General features: G+C 35.1%; 2 long non-coding RNA genes across 2 annotated transcripts; both read left to right on the top strand.

Moving 5' to 3' along the window:
- Nucleotides 1-4,642, top strand: LOC138126682 (uncharacterized). The gene is made up of 3 exons (XR_011157919.1): nt 1-428; nt 4,062-4,261; nt 4,313-4,642. It is a non-coding gene; the product is annotated as an uncharacterized lncRNA (long non-coding RNA).
- Nucleotides 4,643-5,099: 457 nt separating this feature from the next.
- LOC138126681 (uncharacterized) lies at nt 5,100-5,659 on the top strand. The gene is made up of 2 exons (XR_011157918.1): nt 5,100-5,457; nt 5,527-5,659. It is a non-coding gene; the product is annotated as an uncharacterized lncRNA (long non-coding RNA).
- Nucleotides 5,660-6,000: the final 341 nt, after the last annotated feature.

The raw sequence follows: 6,000 nt of genomic DNA, 5'->3' as shown, positions 1-6,000 counted from the left end.
GAAAATTTGAGCAGGATCGGTTTCAAAAATTTCAAAGAAATTAACTTATTGTATCTTCATTGCCGTACACATTCGTCGTTCGAAAACAAATGTCAAAAACGTTACACCAACCTCCCACTACCGATACACTTGTCAGAGCGTTAGTTCACTTTAGAGCGACGTTCTCGAACGCACCCCAGTACCACGAGCAACCCTAAAGGGCGGGGGCGGAAGTCGAGGGTTGACGAACGGCCATTTTTTGGACACTTCTCCCCCCACTCCCCCAGCCCCAGTTCTCCCTTGTCGGTTGGTCGGTAGATGATGGGTAGATGAGTGCAGAAAGTACAAAGTATCCTGTGTGATTTCTCTGTGCTGCAACTGTGTGTTTTTCGGTGCTTTCCGAACGATATTACACGTTGTTGTTGTCCAGCCTTCTGATTTTGAACTAGGTATGTGTTTGCGGTACTAAAATTATTTCTGTTTCGCGCGAAATGTATTTTTAACAATAATAAAGACACTACTGGGTCGCACGTGGGTTGGTGATGTTCCCACCATGTTTTATAAAATCCGAAATTATCTCGACCATCCCTATGTAGAGACCATTTCATCTAAGAAGTACATGATGACTCATCGAACTCTGACCGTACGACGCTAGTCAGCTGATGATCAGTGCCGTAGAAACATTCGATTAGCTGAGGAGTCACTATAGTTCAATTAATTTATATGATTGAAATTCTAACAAATCAATAATTGAACAATGAATACCATAGAACGATACACAGCGAAAGGAATAACAAAAACAAAACACTTTTTGAACGCTAACGAGGTTAAGTTAGAAATAACAACGAGCTCATGGATTCTACGTGGTTGATAGGTCTGTACGCCGCTGGACTCAAACCTCCCCTAAAAATTTGATCATGGACTCGTCTGACGACAACGTGTTCGTGCGCATTATGTACTTCTTAGATGAAATGGTCTCTATTACGCTTTTAACATTTGTAAGCTTGCGAAGGAGCGTAAGGTAGCCTGGTTCTAGCTTTGCAAATTTTATAAAATCCTGCGGACCCATGGATTTATTAGTACTGGATACGGCAATACCCTATAAACGTATGTCGACTTTGAAAAAACATATCACAGACTTCGGTACCTTCCCCCATTTCATTCTAACCTGTATTAAAATATGTTTCTCTCTGTTATTACAATACGTATGTCGTTTTGATGTTTCGCAAATGTTAATTTTGAAGTTTGAAATTAATTCAAAAGTCTGAACCTGTGGTCGGAATTGTCATAAAACTTCCTGAATTCGTAAAATAGAATAATTGCAATAATGAAAACCTGCAGAATTTGTTCTACTCCTTATAGTTCTTCAAGACAAGACTTATCTTTTCACTGGTATGTACCTAAAATAGACGATTCTTTACAAATACCGAAGACCTGAGTGAAAAAATGATTTCAGTTTTCCAAAAGAAACCTTCTTAAGAAACAAATGGTTATCAGTGTGGAAGAGACAATCAAAGTTGCAAACGATGCGGTTATTTGTTCAAAACATTTTCGGAATTCTGATTAGGATGAATGTAAAAAACCATGCAAAATTTTAAAAAGGGTTTGTATAGGTATCTTCACAATACCTGAATTTTCCTAACACACCCAATGCCTCCTTTAATCTCAATTTCCCAGAAGAACATTGTAGTGGCAACAAAGGTAGAGCGTATAAAACTTAAATATTTCATTTCTCTTTCATAACTTACTTACCTATTTTTAAAAATTGTTAGAAAATAAAACTACGGCTACTTAATCAGTAGATTCGAGATATAATGCAGTTGTAACAGTAGAGCATTTTAGTAGCCCTCGAAAAGCAAAAGGACATGTAAATATGATCCAACATGTTGACGAGCAAAGGGAAATACACTACGAATGTAAGAAAACTGCGAAAGCTCTAAACAAAAACAAGATAAGAAGTAAACTTGACAAAGTTGTATTATTTAATAATGAATAAATATAAGAATCTGTTACGACTAATATATAGTAAATTCAAAAAACTCCTGGACTGTCAAAATTAAATTTTAAATAAAATGCTTGTTTTGACTGTACTTGGATATAAAAAATTTTCGCTAGAGTGTACTGGCGTCAAAATTTAGTTACAAAATATATTTAGGTTATGTTTTCATTTTTAATCATTGAACTAAAAATGTTTTGAATCATTCATTGCTTCGAACACTTGAAGCGAAATGCAGCATCTAAATGAATGAGAGCAATTTAATAAAGTTTATAAAAAACACGCGACAAACTGAAAACAGGTAACAACAACCAAAATCATCCAAAATAAACTAACCTGTTTCATTTATTCAGAAGAAAATTATTTAACACTTGATTAACACTTATCTCTCCAAAATTTTGATTTGTGAATCACAAGAACGAACACCAATTCTTAGTTAACAATACTGGAGCGGCTTTGGCACAAATTTGTAATTTCTTCCCGTTATTATCACTTTTTTGTTTGTTCCTCATAATAATTTCTTATGGCCCTCTTCTCTCGCACTAATAGAACCACCCTAGTTCGTTTTGAACTTTCCATTTTAACCCTTTTACAAAAAACACTTCAATAATTTTGCAATTTATTTGACAATGTCAATTTAAACAAATGAATAGTTTGAAAAATTTAAAAATCATAGATAACAACCGGGCAATATGAAAAGAACTAGTGATTTAACCAACCTAACAACTGCAATTTTGATTTTGACAGTCCAGATGTTTACTGAATGGACTTTATATTTTGGTGTTTTTTTGTAAGTTCCATGGATACTTTTGTGAGTTTGAATTTACGCACAAATTAAAGTTAAATGGTTCACAAAAATATAGGTAGTTGTTGAAGGCAGACAACTCTCTTCACCTTTGTAGTCCAAACCTAGATTTCCTTTTGTGAAATCTTTACCAACAGCATTCAGTGTTTCACATTAGAGTGAAAAATACCTGGCTTTAGACGAATTAGTCATTCTTAATATGTTCAAGTTCTAAAACAATAATACTTGATAGAGTTAACGGTTCAAATACTCTCGAACTATGCAAACTTCAGAGAAACAGATTAGAATAAAGATGACACGAATGACAGGAGAGTAATAAATAATTGATAGATTGAGAATTTAAACCAATCAGAGTCGGGGGACTCGCTAAAGGATAGTGCTAATACCCAGATAATGCGTTGAGAGCGACAGAAATAGATGGTACAGTCGATGGACAAATAAAACTGGGACAAAAATGACAATCACATAAGTCAAAATTTACAAATTTGCATCGTTTAAATACGGCTTTGTCACAAATAGGTTAACTTTCGTATGACATATTCTATAGATACTGACAAATATATTGACAATTCAATGGTCTGATTTACATAGATTAAATTTTAAGTGTCCCAGTTTTATTTGTCCACCGACCGTACGTCTTGTTCAACTATGATGGCTGTACACCGTATCCAGTACTAATAGATCCATGTGCGGACCATATTTTTTTTTTGTCAAATCAGGTTTCACAGTTCACTAACTTTTCTAGAAGAAAAGGACACCAAGTTTTAGAGTTGGTTTGTGGCTTTCACGATTTATAAGCGCACTCCTTCATTTTTGGTCCCCTTTTAATTAGTTTCCACTTTCCATCCCGGTAGCAACCAATTGTATTTATCTTCCAGAGGTATCTGCGTGGGTTTTCCTTATTCAGGGATATGTTATATTTAGTTTTTCTACCATTTAGGTACGGGCGCCCTACATATCAAGGTTGATAGAACTGACTAATTTGTATAGTAGGTTGTAGCCTCGTTGCTATTTAAAATAATAGTTTGAATTTTTCCCCCCGCCAAAGTTACTCGTGACGTCATAAGGCACTAAACTTTTACTACAGAGTCTGTCGATCACGCATTAGGTATTCCCTCACTAGAATAAAACCCAAAAAAAAACACCCAGTAAACCTCACGTAGCTTATATAAACCTTGGTTTCTATTAGAACACTCAAAATTTCTGGGTCTCTCGGAATCGTAAATGAGTTTAATTGTATATAATAATCTCAAAGTACCACTATTACATACTTAATTTCAGAGGTTGAAATATGCCCGCTCAAGATTTACACACGCAATATATAATAAAATGCCCAAAGGACGTCGACCCCACTCAAATAAATCCTGAGTGTTTCGAGGATTTCATTCCTCCTAATGTCACAGTAGTAGAGGTAAGGGGTTTAATCCTAAAACAAGAAAAGAAGACTTGCAGATGGGAAATCACCGTCCAACTTCAAGGAGGTTAGGTCTTTATTAATTTTAAAATAATCCTAATCTTCCATGTCTTTGTAGGTGCAGAAGTTTATGATGATAACGTAAAAAGATCTAATCTTAGGACAGAAATTGACTCTTACAAACCACGAAATACAAATTTACTAGGAGAAAAAAAGGGGGTTAAAAATGGAAAATTTTACTGGATCTTCGAATATGAGATCGTTTGCGATTGCGCGCTATCGCCGGTTTTTTTAGAACCTAAAGACGTGATTCAGTATGATCTTTATTGAGTTGATATGCTTTATTGAAGATTGTTTAAAATATTTATATAAAATTTAAAATATCATAATGTCTAATTTGTAATTTTCATTAGTTGTGACAGAAGTTACAGTCGTAGTTTCTGCTTGCATTGCTTTGTTAGATTCTGGTGATGATGATTATTATTATTATTATTATTATTATTTGTACGAGTTGACCAACAGGATGTCCCAATTACAGGTCAACCAAGTAAAAGACATAGCCAAAAAAAAAGAAACAAAACGATCAAACCACCAAACATTCATTAAGAATCAACAGAACTATTCCAACCCATACCAAGCAACTAGCATCCTATTGCAGGTCTCTAATGAGAGGGTTAAAAGTAACTTGGGACAACAAATCTGAATAATCAACAAGGCCTTGGATCAATTTGAACGGGAAAACCACTGAGTGCTCAGCACGTCTCGACAGTAGTGATGACATTCCGAGTTGTCCCAAAAGATCATTAGCATAGCCTCTGGGTGGGTAACTACCAGTTAACATATGTACCCCGTTCTTCAAGAATTTGCGCTGAACGCGTTCTAGGGAGGATATGTGAATATTGTTACATATTATCTATTCACTTTGATTGTGACCACAACGAAAAACATAGTAGGCGCTGTTTAGCTGTGTGCTGCATACGTTTTACACTAAATATTTGTGTGGTGTGAACATGATGTGAAAATGTCAGAATTGTTAAAACTTGACCATGGTAGTAAAGCAATGATTTTAATGTATTTATCAATATTAATAACGGAAATCAATATTTGAAGTAGGAGAAACTAAAAACGTCTGTCTGATTCTGTGATCACGTCTGTTGAAAAGTGGGGTTATATCCAGGTACAGATTATTTAACGTAAAAACTTCGAAATCACCTCATGCAATTCTCGATATTAATGAAGAACGAAGGAAATGGTCATTTGGCAGTAAAACAAACGCGAAAAGTGCCTGGGGATTACTAATCAATTAGCATTGATTAATACAAATATTTTCAGATAAAAACTAATCAGACAGAAAGTTCAAAAAAATAATTTACAGGGGATGAAAAGGCAGAAGGTATCAAACTACAACACTTACTAGCCAAAATGTACAACAAAAAAGCACAAATAGAGTTAACTTTATTGGTGATGTTCGTCTTTGTGAGTTGTTTTCCCGTTGGCTTCAATAAATGTGTCGAAACAAGTCAATATTAACCGTTTGGTCCCAACTTTGAGAAGACGACGTGGCATTTTGTTTTTGAATTCTAAAATGTTGTACCAAAACTCAATTTTATAGATATGCGCACAGTGTACGTCGAAAAACGTTTGCGCAAGTCGTTCTCCGTTTTGTCTTCTGTGAGCGTGACGTTTCTATCAAAATGGCGCCTCCGAGAGTTGCCAACTGCGACTGGATTTAGTGTTATCTAAAATTCCCTATCAATAACCTAGCAACTGAAAAGTTACTAGGGAGTGGTCACAATCAAAATGAAT

Source organism: Tenebrio molitor, chromosome 3, assembly GCF_963966145.1.
Source record: "Tenebrio molitor chromosome 3, icTenMoli1.1, whole genome shotgun sequence".
Taxonomy (NCBI): Eukaryota; Metazoa; Arthropoda; class Insecta; order Coleoptera; family Tenebrionidae; genus Tenebrio; species Tenebrio molitor.
The sequence above is the reverse complement of the archived record's forward strand: the minus strand, read 5'-3'. Positions and strand labels throughout refer to the sequence as shown.